The 21,577-nt window shown below is 35.0% G+C and overlaps 1 long non-coding RNA gene across 1 annotated transcript; it reads right to left on the bottom strand.

Annotated features, from left to right (window-relative positions):
• Window positions 1-8,492: 8,492 nt before the first annotated feature.
• On the bottom strand, window positions 8,493-21,233 carry LOC127731790 (uncharacterized). Its single transcript, XR_007995786.1, has 2 exons — window positions 21,060-21,233; window positions 8,493-12,529 (listed from the first exon to the last, which is right to left on the bottom strand). It is a non-coding gene; the product is annotated as an uncharacterized LOC127731790 (long non-coding RNA).
• Between the last annotated feature and the right edge of the window lie 344 nt (window positions 21,234-21,577).

The raw sequence follows: 21,577 nt of genomic DNA, 5'->3' as shown, positions 1-21,577 counted from the left end.
CAGATAGGACACGAGAACCCATACTGAAAACTCTACATCACACTGTAAACAAATATGACACATGAACCCATACTTTAAGCTCTACATCACACTGTTAACAGATAGGACACAAGAATCCATACTGAAAACTACATCATACTGTAAACAAATATGACACAAGAACCCATAGTTTAAGATCTACATCACACTCTTAACAGATAGTGGAGGGAGCATTAAGTTTTACCCTTGTTCGTCTGTACGTCTGTTGGTCCGTCCATACGTCCGTACGTCCCAAAATTGGTTTCCATTCTCTAACTATAGTTTGTCTCAACCAAATGTTATAAAACTTATACACAATGCTTATTACCACAAAACACAGATCAAGTTTGAATTTTGGTGGCGTCACTTTTACCATTCTAAAGTTATGCCCCTTTACAAATGGAAAAATTGCTGAATTTTTCGTTTCCTTTCTCTAACTTTAGTTTGCCTCAATCAAATGTTATTAAACTTATACACAATGCTTATTACCACAAAAAACAGTTCAAATTTGAATTTTAGTGGCGTCACTTTTACTGTTCTAGAGTTATGCCCTTTTTCAAATGGAAAAATTGCTGAATTTTTGGTTTCCATTCTCTAACCATGCTAACTTTAGTTTGTCTCAACCAAATGTTATAAAACTTATGCACAATGCTTATTACCACAAAACACATATCATGTTTGAATTTTGATGGCATTACTTTTGCTGTTCTAGAGTTATGCCCTTTACAAATGAAAAAAATGCTGAATTTTTTCGTTTCCGATCTCTGACTTAAGTTTGCCTCAACTAAATGTTATGAAACTTATGCACAATGCTTATTACCACAAAACACATATCATGTTTGAATTTTGATGGCATTACTTTTACTGTTCTAGAGTAATGCACCTTTACAAACTTATACACAATGCTTATTCCACAAAACTCAGATTAAGTACAAATTTGGGTAGCGTCACTTTTACCCTTCTTGAGTTATGTCCCTTTATAACATTATATGCAAGCGGGGGCATCTATGTGTCCCTTGGACACATTCCCCATTTATTGTTATTTGAATTTACTGTCTAAAAGAAATGCACTAACAAAAAACTGTCTTCCCCGGGCCATAATGTAAATCTACATCACATTGTTAATATATAGGACACAATAACCCATACTGAAAGCTCTACATCACTCTGTTAACACATATGAAAAAAGGATCCATACTGTTAGCTCTACATCACACTGTTAACAGATGGGACACAAGAACCCATACTGACAGCTCTTCACACTGTTAACAGATTTGACACCAAAACCCATACTGAAAGCTCAACATCACACTTAACAGATAAGACATAAGAACCCATACTGAAAGCTCTACATCACACTCAAAAGATATGAAACAAGAACCCATACTGAAAACTCTACATCATACTGTAAACAGATATGTCACAAGAACCCATACAGTTAGCTCTACATCACACTGTTAACATATTTGACACAAGAACCCATACTGAAAACTCTACATCACACTGTTAACAGATTTGACACAAGAACCTATGCCGAAAGCTCTACATCACACCGGTTACAGATATGACACAAGAACACATACAGTTAGCTCTACATCACACTGTTAATATATTTGACACAAGAACCCATGCTGAAAGCTCTTCATCACACTGTTAACAGATAGGACACAAGAACCAATACTTATCTCTATGTCACAGTGTTAACAGATAGGACACAAGACCCAATACTGAAAGCTCTACATCACGCTGTAAACAGATATGGCACAAGAACCCATACTGAAAGCTCTACATCACACTGTTAACAGATTTGACACAAGAACCCATGCTGAAAGCTCTACATCACACTGGTTATACATTTGACACAAGAACCCGTAGTGTAGGCTCTACATCACACTGTTAGTCGATTTGATACAAGAACCCATGCTGAAAGCTCTTCATCACACTGTTAACAGATAGGACACAAGAACCAATACTGTAAGCTCTATGTCAACAATAGACATCTAGATGGCTACATACAGTTGGATATCAAAAGGTATGTAGAGGGCAACATATATAGTCTTCAACAACAGACATATAGGGGGCAACATACAGTCTTCAACAACGGACATCTAGAGGGCAACATACAGTCTTCAACAACGGACATATAGAGGGCAACATACAGTCTTCAACAACGGACACCTAGAGGGCAACATACAGTCTTCAACAACGGACACCTAGAGGGCAACATACAGTCTTCAACAACAGACATCTAGAGGGCAACATACAGTCTTCAACAACAGACATCTAGAGGGCAACATACAGTCTTCAACAACGGACATCTAGAGGGCAACATATAGTCTTCAACAACGGACACCTAGAGGGCAACATACAGTCTTCAACAACAGACATCTAGAGGGCAACATATAGTCTTCAACAACAGACATCTAGAGGGCAACATATAGTCTTCAACAACGGACACCTAGAGGGCAACATACAGTCTTCAACAACGGACACCTAGAGGGCAACATACAGTCTTCAACAACAGACATCTAGAGGGCAACATACAGTCTTCAACAACAGACATCTAGAGGGCAACATATAGTCTTCAACAACAACGGACATCTAGAGGGCAACATATAGTCTTCAACAATGGACATCTAGAGGACAACATATAGTCTTCAACAACAGACATCTAGAGGACAACATACAGTCTTCAACAATGGACATCTAGAGGACAGGATACAGTCTTCAACAACAACGGACATCTAGAGGGCAACATATAGTCTTCAACAACGGACATCTAGAGGACAACATACAGTCTTCAACAATGGACATCTAGAGGACAGCATACAGTCTTCAACAACAACAGACATCTAGAGGACAACATACAGTCTTCAACAACAGACATCTAGAGAGCAACATATAGTCTTCAATGACAAACATCTAGAGGGCAACATACAGTCTTCAACAACAGACATCTAGAGGGCAACATATAGTCTTCAACAACAGACATCTAGAGGGCAACATACAGTCTTCAACAACAACGGACATCTAGAGGACAGCATACAGTCTTCAACAACAACGGACATCTAGAGGGCAACATATAGTCTTCAACAACAACAGACATCTAGAGGGCAACATACAGTCTTCAACAACAACGGACATCTAGAGGGCAACATATAGTCTTCAACAACAACGGACATCTAGAGAGCAACATATAGTCTTCAACAACAGACATCTAGAGGGCAACATACAGTCTTCAACAACAATGGACATCTAGAGGACAGGATACAGTCTTCAACAACAACGGACATCTAGAGGGCAACATATAGTCTTCAACAACGGACATCTAGAGGACAACATACAGTCTTCAACAATGGACATCTAGAGGACAGCATACAGTCTTCAACAACAACAGACATCTAGAGGACAACATACAGTCTTCAACAACAGACATCTAGAGGGCAACATATAGTCTTCAATAACAAACATCTAGAGGGCAACATACAGTCTTCAACAACAGACATCTAGAGGGCAACATATAGTCTTCAACAACAGACATCTAGAGGGCAACATACAGTCTTCAACAACAACGGACATCTAGAGGACAGCATACAGTCTTCAACAACAACGGACATCTAGAGGGCAACATATAGTCTTCAACAACAACAGACATCTAGAGGGCAACATACAGTCTTCAACAACAACGGACATCTAGAGGGCAACATATAGTCTTCAACAACAACGGACATCTAGAGAGCAACATATAGTCTTCAACAACAGACATCTAGAGGGCAACATACAGTCTTCAACAACAACGGACATCAAGAGGACAACATACAGTCTTCAACAACAACGGACATCTAGAGGGCAACATATAGTCTTCAACAACAACGGACATCTAGAGGGCAACATATAGTCTTCAACAACAACGGACATCTAGAGGGCAACATATAGTCTTCAACAACAACGGAAATCTAGAGGGCAACATATAGTCTTCAACAACAACGGACATCTAGAGGGCAACATATAGTCTTCAACAACAACAGACATCTAGAGGGCAACATACAGTCTTCAACAACAACGGACATCTAGAGGGCAACATATAGCCTTCAACAACAACGGACATCTAGAGGACAACATACAGTCTTCAACAACAACAGACATCTAGAGGACAACATACAGTCTTCAATAACAGACATCTAGAGGACAGCATACAGTCTTCAACAACAACGGACATCTAGAGGGCAACATATAGTCTTCAACAACAACGGACATCTAGAGGGCAACATATAGTCTTCAACAACAACGGACATCTAGAGGGCAACATATAGTCTTCAACAACAACGGACATCTAGAGGGCAACATATAGTCTTCAACAACAACAAACATCTAGTGGACAACATACAGTCTTCAATAACAGACATCTAGAGGGCAACATATAGTCTTCAACAACAACGGACATCTAAAGGACAACATATAGTCTTCAACAACAACGGACATCTAGAGGGCAACATACAGTCTTCAACAACAACAGACATCTAGAGGGCAACATATAGTCTTCAACAACAACAGACATCTAGAGGGCAACATACAGTCTTCAACAACAACAGACATCTAGAGGGCAACATACAGTCTTCAACAACAACGGACATCTAGAGGGCAACATACAGTCTTCAACAACAGACATCTAGAGGGCAACATACAGTCTTCAACAACGGACATCTAGAGGGCAACATACAGTCTTCAATAACAAACATCTAGAGTATCTGAAGATCTATAAGACTGCGAAAACACGTCCCTAATGTGTTGATACATAAACGTATCGTATTGGACAACCAAATTGTGATTGGCCCCGCAAAACTTGTTTCGTGTAGATTTCAGTGGTTCTGCTTATAAAGTCTACACAGTGTGAACATGCATAGGCGTAACGTATCAATTGGGATATTAAACTGAGATTGGGAGTCGAACGCATCTACATGTGTGGGGTTCTAACTCACAACCTCGGTGTTTACAGGCTAGTGATGCAGTATATGACCTACTTAGACCATTCGGCCACCGAAGCCTCTGCAAAATTGTAATCATAAAGTTTGTCATATATTATAGTTTTGGAAGTCGTCAATCTGTGCATGATATATTAACCACTAGATGTTAAGTAAGCAACACACAATCATTTTATGGATACTCTCCCTGAATATTCAAGATATATTAACCAATAGATGTTAAGTAAGCAACAAACAATCATTCTATGGATACTCTCCCTGAATATTCATGATATATTAACCAATAGATGTTAAGTAAGCAACAAACAATCATTCTATGGATACTCTCCCTGAATATTCATGATATATTAACCAATAGATGTTAAGTAAGCAACAAACAATCATTCTATGGATACTCTCCCTGAATATTCATGATATATTAACCACTAGATGTTAAGTAAGCAACAAACAATCATTCTATGGATACTCTCCCTGAATATTCATGATATATTAACCAATAGATGTTAAGTAAGAAACACACAATCATTCTATGGATACTCTTCCTGAATATTCATGATATATTAACCAATAGATGTTAAGTAAGCAACAAACAATCATTCTATGAATACTCTCCCTGAATATTCATGTTATATTAACCACTAGATGTTAAGTAAGCAACAAGGAATCATTCTATGGATACTCGACTAATACACTACCTGAATATGAATGATATATTTGCCGCTGGACGTTAACCAATAGAACAATCATTCGACTAATACACTACCTGAATATGAATGATATATTTGCCACTGGACGTAAAACAAAGAACAATCACTCTACTAATACATTACCTGAAAGCGAATGATATATTTGCTACTGGATATTAACCAAAGAACAATCAGTCTACTAATACACTACCTGAATATGAATGATATATTTGCCACTGGACGTTAAGCAAACAACAACCAGTCTACTTATACACTACCTGAATATGAATGATATATTTGCCACTGTATGTTAAGCAAACAACAACCAGTCTACTTATACACTACCTGAATATGAATGATATATTTGCCACTGGACGTTAAGCAAACAACAACCAGTCTACTTATACACTACCTGAATATGAATGATATATTTGCCACTGGACGTTAAGCAAACAACAACCAGTCTACCTATACACTACCTGAATATGAATGATATATTTGCCACAGGACGTTAAGCAAACAACAACCAGTCTACTTATACACTACCTGAATATGAATGATATATTTGCCACTGGACGTTAAGCAAACAACAACCAGTCTACTTATACACTTCCTGAATATGAATGAAATATTTGCCACTGGACGTTAAGCAAACAACAACCAGTCTACTTATACACTACCTGAATATGAATGATATATTTTGCCACTGGACGTTAAGCAAACAACAACCAGTCTACTTATACATTCTTTTTAAACATACATGATATATTCTTAGGCAGCAGTAGTTTACCGATGTTTTTATCTCATATATCTTTTAATAAAACAAATCAAAGTAACAAACAAAAACTGAGGGAAATTCATGAACTCCTAAAAGAACAAGATCTCCTGCTTTAATGCGTTACCAGGGTAAGCGTCTCTAGTTGTGCATGCGTCACCAGGGTAAGCGTCTCCAGCTATACATAAGTCACCAGGGTAGGCGCCTCCTGCTGTACATGCGTCACCTGGGTAAGCATCTCAAGCTATACATGAGTCACCAGGGTAGGCGCCTCCTGCTATACATGCGTCACCAGGGTAAGCGTCTCAAGCTATGCATGCGTCTCCAGGGTAAGCGTCTCCAGCTATACATGAGTCACCAGGGTAAGCGTCTCCTGCTATACATGTGTCACCAGGGTAAGTGTTTCCTGCTATACATGCGTCACCTACTAAGCGAATCCAGCTGTACATGCGTCACCAGGGTAAGCGTCTCCAGATATACATGTGTCACCAAGGTAAGTGTCTCAAGCTATACATGCGTCACCAGGGTGAGCGTTTCCTGCTATACATGCGTCACCAGGGAAACATCTGCTATACATGCATCACCAGGGTAAGTGTCTCCTGCTACATCCATCACCAGGGTAAGCGTCTCCTGCTATACATGCATCACAAGGGTATGTGCCTCCTGCTATAAATGAGTCACCAGGGTAAGTGTCTCCTGCTATACATGCGTCACCAGGGTAAGCGTCTCCTGCTACATGCATCACCAGAGTAAGCGTCTCCTGCTAATTGCATCACCAGAGTAAGCGTCTCCTGCTACATGCATCACCAGAGTAAGCGTCTCCTGCTACATGCATCACCAGAGTAAGCATCTCCTGCTTCATGCATCACAAGGGTAAGCGTCTCCTGATATACATGCATCACAAGGGTAAGCGTCTCCTGCTACATGCATCACCAGGGTAAGCGTCTCCTGCTATACATGCATCACAAGGGTAAGCGTCTCCTGCTATACATGCATCACCAGAGTAAGCGTCTCCTGTTATACATGCGTCACCAGAGTAAGCTTCTCCTGCTACATGCATCACAGAGTAGGCATCCCCTGCTATACATGCATCACCAGAGTAAGCGTCTCCTGCTATACATGCATCACCAGAGTAAGCGTCTCCTGCTACATGCATCACAGAGTAAGCGTCTCCTGCTATACATGCATCACCAGAGTAAGCGTCTCCTGCTACATGCATCACAGAGTAAGCGTCTCCTGCTATACATGCATCACCAGAGTAAGCCTCTCCTGCTATACATGCATCACCAGAGTAAGCGTCTCCTGCTACATGCATCACAGAGTAAGCGTCTCCTGTTATACATGCATCACCAGAGTAAGCGTCTCCTGCTACATGCATCACAGAGTAAGCGTCTCCTGCTATACATGCATCACCAGAGTAAGCGTCTCCTGCTATACATGCATCACCAGAGTAAGCGTCTCCTGCTATACATGCATCACCAGAGTAAGCGTCTCCTGCTATACATGCATCACCAAAGTAAGCGTCTCCTGCTATACATGCATCACCAGAGTAAGCGTCTCCTGCTACATGCATCACAGAGTAAGTGTCTCCTGCTATACATGCATCATCAGAGTAAGCGTCTCCTGCTACATGCATCACAGAGTAAGCGTCTCCTGTTATACATGCATCACCAGAGTAAGCGTCTCCTGCTATACATGCATCACCAGAGTAAGCGTCTCCTGCTATACATGCATCACCAGAGTAAGCGTCTCCTGCTATGCATGCATCACCTGCTAAGTGAATCCACATTCAGTAAACAAATTGGGAATAGTACAAAAAAAAATTAGTGGTGATCTGTACAGGGACAACCAAACTACACCAGACAGAACAGTTTTATTGTAATAAGTGATGATCTGTACAAGGACAACCAACCTTCACCAGACTGAACAGTTTTATTGTAATAAGTGGTGATCTGTACCAGGACAACCAACCTTCACCAGACTGAACAGTTTTATTGTAATAAGTGGTGATCTGTACAAGCAAAAACAAACTTCACCAAACTGAACAGTTTTATTGTAATAAATGGTGATCATTGTGATACATTTATAAATATGCAACATACAATTATTAAAACATTCTGAATCTGTATACCATCTGACTAAAATATAACTGATCTGACTTAAACAATACACGATTATTCACCTTCACTAAAACATTACTGGTATTGTACATGAAGCAAATGAGTTCCTGTGTGGCATACAGCCACAAAATTAATTGAATTCTTGTGTGGTTTACTGCAGCTTAAGTAATTGAATTCCTGGGTGGCTTACCGCAGCTTAATTGATTTCCTGTGTGGCATACAGATGGCAAAAATAATCAAATTTCTATGGGGCTTACTGCTGCCAAAGTAATTGAATTGATGTGCAGCATACCGGGGCCAAATAATCAAATTCCTGTGGGGCATGAAGGGACCAAAGTAATTGAATTCCTGTGTGGCATACATAGCGGCCAAAGCAATTGAATTTCTGTGTGGCATACAATGGCCAGAGTTATTGAATTTCTGTGTGGCCTACAGGGGGCCAAAGCAACTGAATTCCTGTGTGGCATACAATGGCCAAAGTAATTGAATTCTTAAGTGGCATGCAGGGGCTAAAGTAATTGAATTCCTGTGTGAGATATACAGAGGCCGAAATAATTTAATTCCTGTCTGGCATACATAGCGACCAAACTAATTAATTTCCTGTGTGGTATACATAGTGGCAAAAGTAATTAAATTCCTGTGTGTCTTATAATGGCCAAAGTAAATATGTGGCACATAAAAAAGTGGATTAAAATCCACTTAGCATGTTACTTAGGACTCATTTATTGAGGCTTGAGAATTAAAAGTTATATGCAGGGTTGACCAGCTGGCCATTTTTCTGAGAAAAAAGTTTGAATCTACATTTTTTCCCTCATTTTATTCTTTTTTTGAAACAAACTGTTATTCATTTTCATTTAGCTTTACTATATATATACTAAAATATTGCCAGCAGGTTTCCGATTGCAAAAAAATATGAAAATACAAATTTCAACTGGAACTATTTCTTGCTTTTAAAGTGTTAATTTAGACTGAAACCGGAACAGAGATTTTCATGCAATCTTAAGTATTCTTTCAGCAGTGCTGTTTTTATTTATGAGATTCTCATGTGATCATTTGGTCATGTGATCATTTAATCATGTGATCATTTGGTCATGTGATCATTTAATCATGTGATCATTTGGTCATGTGATCATTTAATCATATGATCATTTAGGTTTGTGATGTAACACCCTAGCTTTAGAATTCTGTCAGCCGTTGTGTCTTTATTCTTAAATAATAGTTTATGCAAGTAAATTTCTACGGTGGTTTGAATTGGAATGTAAAATTAATTAGTCAAAAAACATTTTCCTGTGAGATCATTACTAATACTATAGTTGGCATTATACACTATTTTACAACTGAACCATAAAAATAGGCTGCAAGTTTTAATCATGGTTTGTCATAACCACTTTTTTAACCTAGAGTAACATTAACAGCACCATTTTTACTGCGCCAGAACCACTATAAAATTTAAAGAATTTGATCTAGTACTTGGACTATCCATTACAGAATCTTAAAGGACCATGGGTAATTTCAAGGTAGTACTAAAAATGAAATTATATCACTCATTGGTCTAATTTCCCTTGATTATGATATTTTTCTGTTTTGATGTGCTAGTTTGTAAAAATTCTGAAGAGTTGAATTGAAAAACAATTTCCATTACTATCCTCCAATAACCAAATGGTGGGAAATATAATTAAGTAGATGTAAGGGAGGCAATTCAATGTTGTCTTAAAAATGGGAGACAACTCTGTTAAATATCAATTTCTCTTTTCAGCTGGTGATTATTTTGGAGACAACTCACAAATGATAATTCTTTACATTAAATTCAATGGCAAATATATATGGCAAATACCTATGGCAGTAATATCTTTAAAAAACATTGGTCATATAAAACTGTATATAATAATTCAGTAACCATGGAAACTGATCATTTAAAAATACAATGGTCAAATAAAACTACATAATAATTCAGGAACTGATCATTTCAAAATTTTCTTTCAATAAATTAATGAATAAAAAGGAGATAACTTAGTTGCTATGGTTTCGCTATTTAATAAAATGATAAATGAACTACATCTTATTTTTATAATTACATACAGACCAATCAAAATTAAAGGTTGATATAGATGTATTTCCATTGACATAATTTAACTTGGTGTTATTTCACTTTGGCGACCATGTTGTAGGACAACTGATTATTTTTTTTCTTTTACCAACCAAATTTGAACATGTGATTCAAGCAAGACTGATAAAAATTCCTTAGTGATGAATTGAACACAAATAAAACAAATGAAAATAACTTTTTCTAAAGCCTACTCGTCAGTATTATAATCTAAATTGTGCTGACTCGTGAAGGAACTGTACCTTGCCCTACACCATGGTGACAAAGGGAGATAACTCTAACTCAAATTATGTCAAATGACAACTATCTATTGATCAATGTCAATATAAAATAAAAGTCAATGCTGGAATAGACCATTCTTTGCTGAGTATTTCAGTTTGTAATACAACAAATAATGAACATGAAATACTTCAATCACAATTAGATCAGTATGTTTTCTTAAGCTATGATCATCAAACTTTTGGTAAATACTTCAATCACAATTAGATCAGTATGCTTTCTTAAGCTATGATCATCAAACTTTTGGTAAATACTTCAATCACAATTAGATCAGTAGGCTTTCTTAATTTAAGCTATGATCATCAAACTTTTGGTAAATACTTCAAAATATTATTCTCATTCCATTCAAATGATTAAAATGAAAAACACTGCACCTACTCTTGTATCCATTTATCATGTTTATAATAACTTCGAAAATAATGTTTAAAATGAAAAACACTGTTATTACTCTTGTATCCATTTATAATACTTTGAAAATAATGTTGAAAATGAAAAACACTGCACCTACTCTTGTATCCATATATAATACTTTGAAATTTATGTTTAGCAACTTTATCATGTTTATGGTTAAATCAACACATGATAAAAAATAAATTAAATGACTGACAGTAAAATTAAATTTCAGAAACATTTATTGTTGTAAAAAGACAAAAAGTGACTCCATGTCATCTTAAAACAAAGTTTACAAGCATCTTTTGGCGTTACCTATTCACCAGCAGAAACATTATAATAAACTAATTATCAACAATACTGTATTTATTCTGGACTTTACTCTGACCATAACAACTTTGTCATTACTATAAACTAACACTGGTCATTAATCTGACAGTGATAGCTTTTTCATAAGCAAAGTTTATATCTAGCTTTAAATCAGGTGTTAATTAATTCTGCTCCTTTTAATTTTCCATAACAATTCCAAATAAAATTATTTTTATTTGACTGCAACAATTTTGACATCAATATATTTATTATTTCTGGCTTAAATCATTTTAATTTTACTATTACAATGCTTTATCAAAATAAATTGTTTCTTTCCTTTTATATACATGTATAACCTGACTAAGCAGTTGGAATAATTCTGACTTATAACTGACCAAAGACCAGAATAATGTTATGCTAATTCTTTTTTAGTTTTATCTTTATAAACCAGAATAGTTAAGTTACATCATACATACTAACAAATGTACTAATTCTATATACTATCATTTATACACAAAATTATCTTAATAATGTCAATTTCTTTAACCATCTTTACATCTGTCATAAAAATCAATAAAAATTTAAATTTCTACAAAATTCAATCATTTTTCTGACTTCAATTATAAAATTCTTCACAGTCAAATTGCACTTAGTTGCTTTTTTTCACATTTGTCCATCCATTTAATCATATATGATATTTCCATCCAATGAAATTAATTTAAATATCCTAAAAGGGGAGGCAACTCATTTCTTTTTTGTTCTTTTGGCTTGATCTTTCTCTTTCCGTTTTTCCTTTAATTCCTTTTTTTCTTGTTTCATTCTTTCTTTGTCTCTGAGACTTTTTATCAACTTATAGGCAAAAAATGCTGAAAAAGAAAACAAAAGATTAATGAAAGAAATTTTTTTTGTTATCAAAAGATTTACATGTAAAAACTTCCTCTGCAATGACACTTGACAGTGCAGAAAACAGAGTAATTGCCACCTGTTTCAAGTACAGAAAACAGAGTAATCATGGTAATTGCCACCTGTTCCAAGGACAGAAAACAGAGTAATTGCCACCTGTTCCAAGTGCAGAAAACAGAGTAATTGCCACCTGTTCCAAGGACAGAAAACTGAGTAATTGCCACCTGTTCCAAGGACAGAAAACAGAGTAATTGCCACCTGTTCCAAGGACAGAAAACAGAGTAATTGCCACCTGTTCCAAGTGCAGAAAACAGAGTAATTGCCACCTGTTCCATGTACAGAAAACAGAGTAATTGCCACCTGTTCCAAGGACAGAAAACAGAGTAATTGCCACCTGTTCCAAGGACAGAAAACAGAGTAATTGCCACCTGTTCCAAGTGCAGAAAACAGAGTAATTGCCACCTGTTCCAAGTACAGAAAACAGAGTAATTGCCACCTGTTCCAAGGACAGAAAACAGAGTAATTGCCACATGTTCCAAGGACAGAAAACAGAGTAAATGCCACCTGCTCCACTGCTTATGCAGTTCTGATATTATCATATTGATTCTCACATATATGGTATTAACAATTTATTACTACCAGTTAAATTTAGTAAATAAATGGCTATTATGCGATTGAGACAAATGCCTCACTTTAAAAGTAATAGTATCTGTGTGTTGTTCTTTTACTTTATACAGGGTTCTCACTAAGGATTTGTAAAATCCTCTTCACAGACTTAAATTTTGGAGACTCTAATAAGATCTGACAAACCACAGACATTCGGGCATAGGGAATTTCCCATGATTTGCTAATCATTTATAGTTTTAAGTATTTGAATTGAGAATGGTCCAAATCATTTGCAGAATCAGATTAAAGGGAGTAGGACCCAGGCCTGCCCTTATGGAGCATTATGACAAATGCATAGACTTTTTACAAAGTATTACTGTAAATGTTGGCTTGCCAAGGCCCCCCTCTTTTTCAAAATCCTGGATCTGCACCAGATTTGTGCTTTGTTTCTAAAAGATAAATAATGACATCTACTTGGATATTCCAAACAATCTTGAAACAGGAAACCTTAAATTAATTGCAAGGTGCTTATGCATTGTGATGTAGAGGGCAAATTCAGAAAAGATATACTGTACACATGGTTGACTCAATAGTACATGTAAAGTACAGTGATGTAGAGGGTAAATTCAGAAAAGATATACTATACACATAGTTGACTCAATAGTACATGTAAAGTACAGTGATGTAGAGGGTAAATTCAGAAAAGATATACTATACACATAGTTGACTCAATAGTACATGTAAAGTACAGTGGTGTAGAGGGTAAATTCAGAAAAGATATACTATACACATAGTTGACTCAATAGTACATGTAAAGTACAGTGATGTAGAGGGCAAATTCAGAAAAGATATACTGTACACATGGTTGACTCAATAGTACATGTAAAGTACAGTGATGTAGAGGGTAAATTCATAAAAGATATACTATACACATAGTTGACTCAATAGTACATGTAAAGTACAGTGGTGTAGAGGGTAAATTCAGAAAAGATATACTATACACATAGTTGACTCAATAGTACATGTAAAGTACAGTGATGTAGAGGGTAAATTCAGAAAAGATATACTATACACATAGTTGACTCAATAGTACATGTAAAGTACAGTGATGTAGAGGGTAAATTCAGAAAAGATATACTATACACATAGTTGACTCAATAGTACATGTAAAGTACAGTGATGTAGAGGGTAAATTCAGAAAAGATATACTATACACATAGTTGACTCAATAGTACATGTAAAGTACAGTGATGTAGAGGGCAAATTCAGAAAAGATATACTATACACATAGTTGACTCAATAGTACATGTAAACATGGTAAAGTACTGAAATGTGTCTTAAAATTGAATTTTCCTGAAATTTAATTTTGAGATAAAACATTGAACACTTCAGGTCATACTTATCATAAGAAATAAATGTTATAACAGAACATAAACCTGCTGATCAAGATGGAGAAATAACAAATGGATTTCTGAAAAATTACATTTTAAACTTTAGCAATGAATACTCTAGACTTACACTTATAAATTTGATGATTTAAATCTGGTTGTGTTAAATATTTCGTACATCAGAATTCAATAAACAATTATTAATTAAAAATTGTGTTGGTGTCGTAACCCTGATTGCAGAAAAGGGGATCCATTATCCATATAGGGATTATTTATTGTATTTTAAAAAAATGAAAAACATGAAAAAATGAAATGTTCAATTGGGGTACATACAGATGTTCATGATGATACAGTGCATGTCCATAAGCTTAAGTCACCTACAGTTTTATGCTTTATATCACAACTACATTCAAAAACATATTGTGGTTTGCATTTCTGGTTGGATTTTAATTAAATTGGTACCAAAAGAAGCAGTTGTCATACATGCACTGGTAGGTTTATTTGTCTATTTGGTTATATTTTTGTTGTGAAGTGTTTTCATTTTCTGATGATATACAAGTTTTATTTTTCTTCTATAAATTTGCAACAAATTAAATTGTAAAAAATGTTATACATGTTCAAATTCACATCAGCCATGTCAGCAGAAACCAAAAACAACTCATGAAAAATTTGTGACAAAATAAACAAATATACTTCTGGCAATTACAGTATGCTTCTTTCAACACTTTTAAACAAAATATTTACTTTGTCAATGAATATCATGAATATTAAGTCAAATATTAGGGTAAAAAATGAAAACAAACTTTATAAATTTCATGCTTCAGCAGGGCTTTTCAGGATTTTACTTCATGATCAGGAACGCTCAAAGCCGATTATTTGAAAGCAAAGAATGTATAAGAACTGAAACAGTTGAAGAGCTACATTGTACAAATGTATATGATAACAAGAATGTGTCCATAGCACACGGATGCCCCACTCGCACTATCATTTTCTATGTTCAGGGGACCATGAAATTGGGGGTCAAATCTCTAATTTGGCATTAAAATTAAAAAGATCATATCATAGGGAATATGTGTACTAAGTTTCAAGTTGATTGGACTTCAACTTCATTAAAAACTACCTTGACCAAAAACTTGAACCTGAAACGGGACAGATGGACGGATGGACGGATGAACAAACGCACAGACCGAAAAACATAATGCCAATAATGGGGCATAAAAAAGGACCTACATGTAAATATAATAGAAGTAATTTTGGTATGAGATGAAACCTTAAGGTCTTGTGATCACTGTAGAACCATTTGATTGTTGAAAGTTTGTTACATGTATGAATAAAAAAAAAGTTGTAATTAAAATAACACACATTTGCCCTTCAGATCAGAAGTACTGGTTTTTGTACTACATTGTACATGTACCAAAGGCCCAGGATCAGTGCGGTCTAATATGCAATTAAAAGTATGTTGAATTTTTCAGCACGTCAGGATAAGGTATAGCTTTGACATGAAATGACTGTCACTTTATTTGCAATTAAGACAAAATACATGTAGCTATGAATGCTTGAAATTGCAGAATTTAACATAGAAAAGAAGGAGGCTATGAATGGAGGAGAGTCTTGTTGGGGTTTTCAGAATAGAGAATAATGGGCAAAAATGTAAGACATAAATCAGTCCTGGTAAAAATTGCTAGTATAAAAAATCCATGGTTACAGATTTTTCTAGTATATTTAGTCCAATGCCACTAAATAATGTCCACAGATAAATTTTCCTAGGTACATGTATTTATGTCCGTGTCCATAATAATCCTAAGTAAAAATGTTGATGCCCTTTATTTTACTATGAAAAATCCTTAAACCGAAAGAAAACATTTAGATATAGGAAGATGTGGTATGAGTGCCAATGAGACAACTCTCCATCCAAGTAACAATTTATAAAAGTAAACCATTCCATGTATAAAACAATGGAATGTTTAATTGTTAAGTTTCAATATTTATTTAACAGTCATGACAATTGTACTTCAATCTTTCATCATTTTATTACAATGTGGGTGCTTTTCATAATAATTACACTGGACTTTTTTCCTAGGAAAATTGATATCACAGACTTTTATGATTTTTATTACTTAAAAATGTTTGTCTATTTTACTATTGAAGTAATGATTAAAGCAAATTTGAATTAATTAATATCAAGGAATGTCTTAAAATTGAAATTTTAAAGGGATTTTTTTTCCCAGGGAAAAAATTGATAGCAAGGACTTTCATAAAAAGGAAATTAGATTTTTAATATATTCAAATATTTTATGTTTTTATGATTTAGTCATTTGCAGAACAGTTCGGTACAAATTTGAAAATTGACCCTAATATGCATGAAAAGTTCTCCATGGCCATAATTGCTAGAAAAGTAAGTCCCTGGAAATTTTTTACTAGAAAATAATTTCCAGACATACTTTACCATGTTTATATATAGCTAGCTATGAACTTATTTTCCTAGGAAAATGATAGTTATGAACTTGATTACATATATATAGCAACAAAGAACACTAAACTTCAAAATTTTCAGTTCAAGTTATTACATAGAATTATATGCACAAACTATTTTTCTTTATAAATGTGGTTTAACAGAAACAGAAATGTGCACTTTTTGCACTGAAACCAAAGAAAGCTTATTGAATATCTTTTAAGAATGTGTATACAGGTAACAGTAAAAATATTTGTATTGCACTTCAAAATTTATTATTAAAATGTGGATTTAGCCTGAAACATATAGATGCAAGGGATGTTATTTTTGGTATTGAAGAAATTTTTTACCCATATAATGCAGTTCAACATATAATGTTGATTTTAAAATATTATATTTATAGCTGTAAAAATTCAGGAGAAAAAACCTTGGCTTCTGTGAAAGGTAGTACTGCATATTTAAAATATTGTATAAGAATAGAACAACATACGGTTAATTATTTATCATTTATCGTCTGCACAAAACGAATATATATAAAAAATGGTTGCCATTACAATCTGTCTTAGGTGATTTAAATATTGCATAACTGGTACAAAAATTATAGTTATATCTTTTTTTATGTTTGCTATTTAGTGTTGAAGTAATATAATAATATCTTTGAGACCATACTTAAAACTGTACATGTACATGTGTAATCAAGCTTGATGTATTCTGTCTTTATGTCAAAAATAAACAAATTACAAAAAATACTTGATTACCTAGGAAACAAAGTCTGGGGGACAAATTTTATATACTATTGGGCCGATATTTACTGTTACAAAAAATGCAGAATAAAGGACCAAAAAAAATAAGGAATAGTGAAAAACCATTATCAAAGTCTTGTGTTTCTCATGATCACATTTATCATGTTTATGATCCAATCAAAATCTTTGTTTCTTGTGATTAATATTGGGCATTGCAGACATGCTAAATTTTGAACTTGTTTGGAACATTTGAGTTGTATCCCTCTGTCTGTATGTCAGAATTGTAAAAATCGTGAACATGGCAGGTGAATTTTCATCTGCAAGAAGGTTCTTACACAGCTTAAGAAGAAAAGCAGGGCTGATTGACAAAATTCAATCATACAGTACTACCATACACATAATAAATAGAAGCTTATGAACATTACACTTACTGTAACAGATCATACAGTGTTGTCATTTTTGGAATTAAATTACCAAATCATTTAAAGTACAATGTTCTTTGTTTTATTTTTCACAAGGATCAGATAAATGTCCTTCTTTGTGCATAATTTCAAATTGGAAAAGTCAACAATCATTTAATATTCTTACACAAGAAAATAAATATCCTGGTATTCTAGCTACATGTTCATTTTTTCTACTAGAATCATACAAATAAACAGAAGAAAAAGGCTTATAAGCTCATCATCAGTATACCATATAAAATAAAATGCTCTGCTGGGCGCAGCTTGATACGACCGCAGAGGTCGAACCCTGAACAGTTGGGGCAAGTATGGACACAACATTCAAGCTTGATACAGCACTGAATTTGGATTGTGATTAAATATTTGACACAGCACAGGTTTCTGACACAGAATGAATGTGGTCTAAGAACTTAAAAATGTTTAATTTACCTATTCAAACCATATCATTATTATTTGCTTTTATATATAAATCAGAAAACACCAATTTAAAATGGAAAATTTAAAAGAAAAAAAAATCCCCCCCCCCTCAATATTTAATTTTGAACCCCCTTATGACTCATCACCCCCAAACTCAATCCCAGCCTTCCCTTTGCGGTATGGTACCTGCAGTACAATTTCAGAGAGATCCATACACTTGAACACAAGTAATTGTCTGGAAACTAGAAAAATGTTTGTTATTTGACCCCTTTTTGGCCCCAAATTCCTAATATAATAAACGTTTAGGGCAATTAGGGAGCTACCATTTGATTTTTATATATGTGGGGGCTAGGATGAAATTTGAAAAAAATAGGCAGGACAGGAGTTTTGAGTAAAAAAATAGGCAGGATGAGCAACTTGGTGAAAAAATAAAGGCAGGATGACAATTTGTGTAAAAAAATTCAGGATAAACTAGTTAAAAAAAAGGCAGGACCGAATAGAGTAAAAAATAAAAAGGCAGGACAGAGATTACAACTAAAATAAAAGCAGGACAGAGATTACAACTAAAATAAAAGCAGGACAAAATTTTTCATCCTAGCCCCCCCATAAAAATCAAATGGTAGCTCCCTTACCCCCAAACTCAAACCCAGCTTTCCCTTTGTGATATGGAACCTCGTAGTACAATTTCATAAAGATCCATACACTTACACACAAGTTATTGTCATGAAACTAGAAAAATGCTTGTTTTTTGCCCCTTTTTTGGCCGCTAATTCCTAATAATTTGAGGCAATTACCCCCAAAATCAATCCCAGCATTCCCTGTGTGATATGGAACCTTGTGGTACAATGTCAGAGAGATCCATACACTAACACACAAGTTATGTCTGGAAGTTACAAAAATGCTTATTTTTGGCCCCTTTTTCCTTAACTGTTGGTACCATAACCCTCAAAATCAATCCCAACCTTCCTTTTGTGGTATTGAACCTTATGGTAAAATTTCATAGAGATCCATTCACTTAAACTAAAGTTAGAGTGCGAAAACCAATGTGTCTTCGGACAATGACGCTGGATGACGACGACGCTAACGTCATACCAATATACGACCGCAAAAATTTTTTGCGGCCGTATAAAAAAAGATGTGACACTTTTTCTAGAGCACAAAACAGCATGCACAAAAAAACGCTGCAAAGAATTCGAAATTGTTGTTACGCACTAAAACCCTTTTATGGGTATTTTCAAAAGTTGGCAGGTACAAATGTACATGTATGAGTAATAGTCAAAATAAATTTTAAAATTGAGAAAAAAATTGAAGAATAAAGAAATAAATGATGCCCCATTCCAGACCCTCAATTAGTGGTTTTCATCAGGTTGGGATCACTAGGGGTACAAGTCAAATCAGCACCTTGTCAATTAGGCACCCATAGAAAAAGTCAAATCAGCACCTATTTAAAGTCATTTCCTCATTTGGTTAGTCAAGTTGGCACCAAATGTTTTTTTTTACCTTTTTCTTTTCTTTTTACATTTATTTGACAATGTTTGAGGTATGAGGTATGGGGAGAATAGTTTTGTTCTTTTTTATATAATTTTTTTGCAAAGCGTACAATTGCAGAGGTTAATTAAAAAGATACATCTCCTACATTGTTAAGAATCAGTGCATGTAATTAAGCAGTTACAATACACAATGAAAAATAATCAGTTATTTGCTGTTTGAAGTTTTCTCAATATTAACAGATATTATGGCATTGTTTATAAAAAAGTTTTCATTGGAACTTCTGTTATGCATGACAAATATATGTGACACCTCGAGCGAAAATATCTTAAAAAACATGAAAAAAGGAGTCTTCAATAGTCATGATAGTATACTTGCAAACCATACATGTAATATAAACCATTAGTGCCAAAATAACTACCTTGGGTGCCGAATTAACCATGTCCCGATTTGACTATATGCAGAATTGACTATACCGGGTGCCGATTTGACCAGATGCCGATTTAACCAGGTGCCGAAGTGACTAGAATTCATCACTAGCACACATATGGGATATAATAAATACATGTAAAAATCAGTTTTGGATTAAAATGGGGGTAAATTTACTGTACATTTAGACATGTTAGAAATTATATTTGATTTGAGGGAAAATTTTATGAGTGCAAATATTTATATCCCTATTTTTCAAGTTCATGAAGTCAAGTGGTGGTCCCAACGTGTTTCTTTTTAGCCAGCAAATATTGTGTGCTTATGTATGCATGCCTGCTGTTTTGTTGTTAAGAAATATCCAGTAAATGCGTTTGAATGTACATTGTTGTATTTGTTATTAAATATCAATTCTAACCGTGAAGAGTTAAGTCCACGTGTACACATTTGTAGAGAAATTTGACAGGTGTCAAAATCAGAAAGGTAAACAACGAGCACCTGTCGTAACTTACCAAATAAAGCGCCAATGATAATGCCAGGAACTATAAATACACTATTGTCTATACTTTCTTTAATAGGACCTGACCCGTAGTCAACCATTCTTGCAATAATCTGGTCAAATTTCGCTAAAATATGTTAGCCGGTAGACCTGTATTCGAGCTTTCGGTGTTAACCGGAAACCACGTTTCACATTTATTATTGAAATGGGAACTGTGGGTAAAATTTATTACCGTACGAATCTTGACCAACTCGCCCTAGATCTACTCGTCTCACTTTATATAATATTACCCTCGCAGCTCTCGAGGGGTTCTTCGGATAACGGAGGAATTTACCAGTACATACATTAATCAACTCGGCCCACCAGAGACACATGATTGTATAATATGTCTCTAGCCTCACTAATAAAATAGGCACTGGCTACGGTTACATGGAAATGTAACAATAATATAAAAAATATTGTTACATTGGAGACTAATTGCCGGAATACAGGGTTGGTCTAGGAACCGATTAATTACGAATGTAACAATAA

Source organism: Mytilus californianus, unplaced genomic scaffold, assembly GCF_021869535.1.
Source record: "Mytilus californianus isolate M0D057914Y unplaced genomic scaffold, xbMytCali1.0.p SCAF_20, whole genome shotgun sequence".
Taxonomy (NCBI): domain Eukaryota; kingdom Metazoa; phylum Mollusca; class Bivalvia; order Mytilida; family Mytilidae; genus Mytilus; species Mytilus californianus.
Note: the sequence above shows the minus strand (reverse complement) of the source record. Positions and strands in the feature narration are given on the sequence as shown.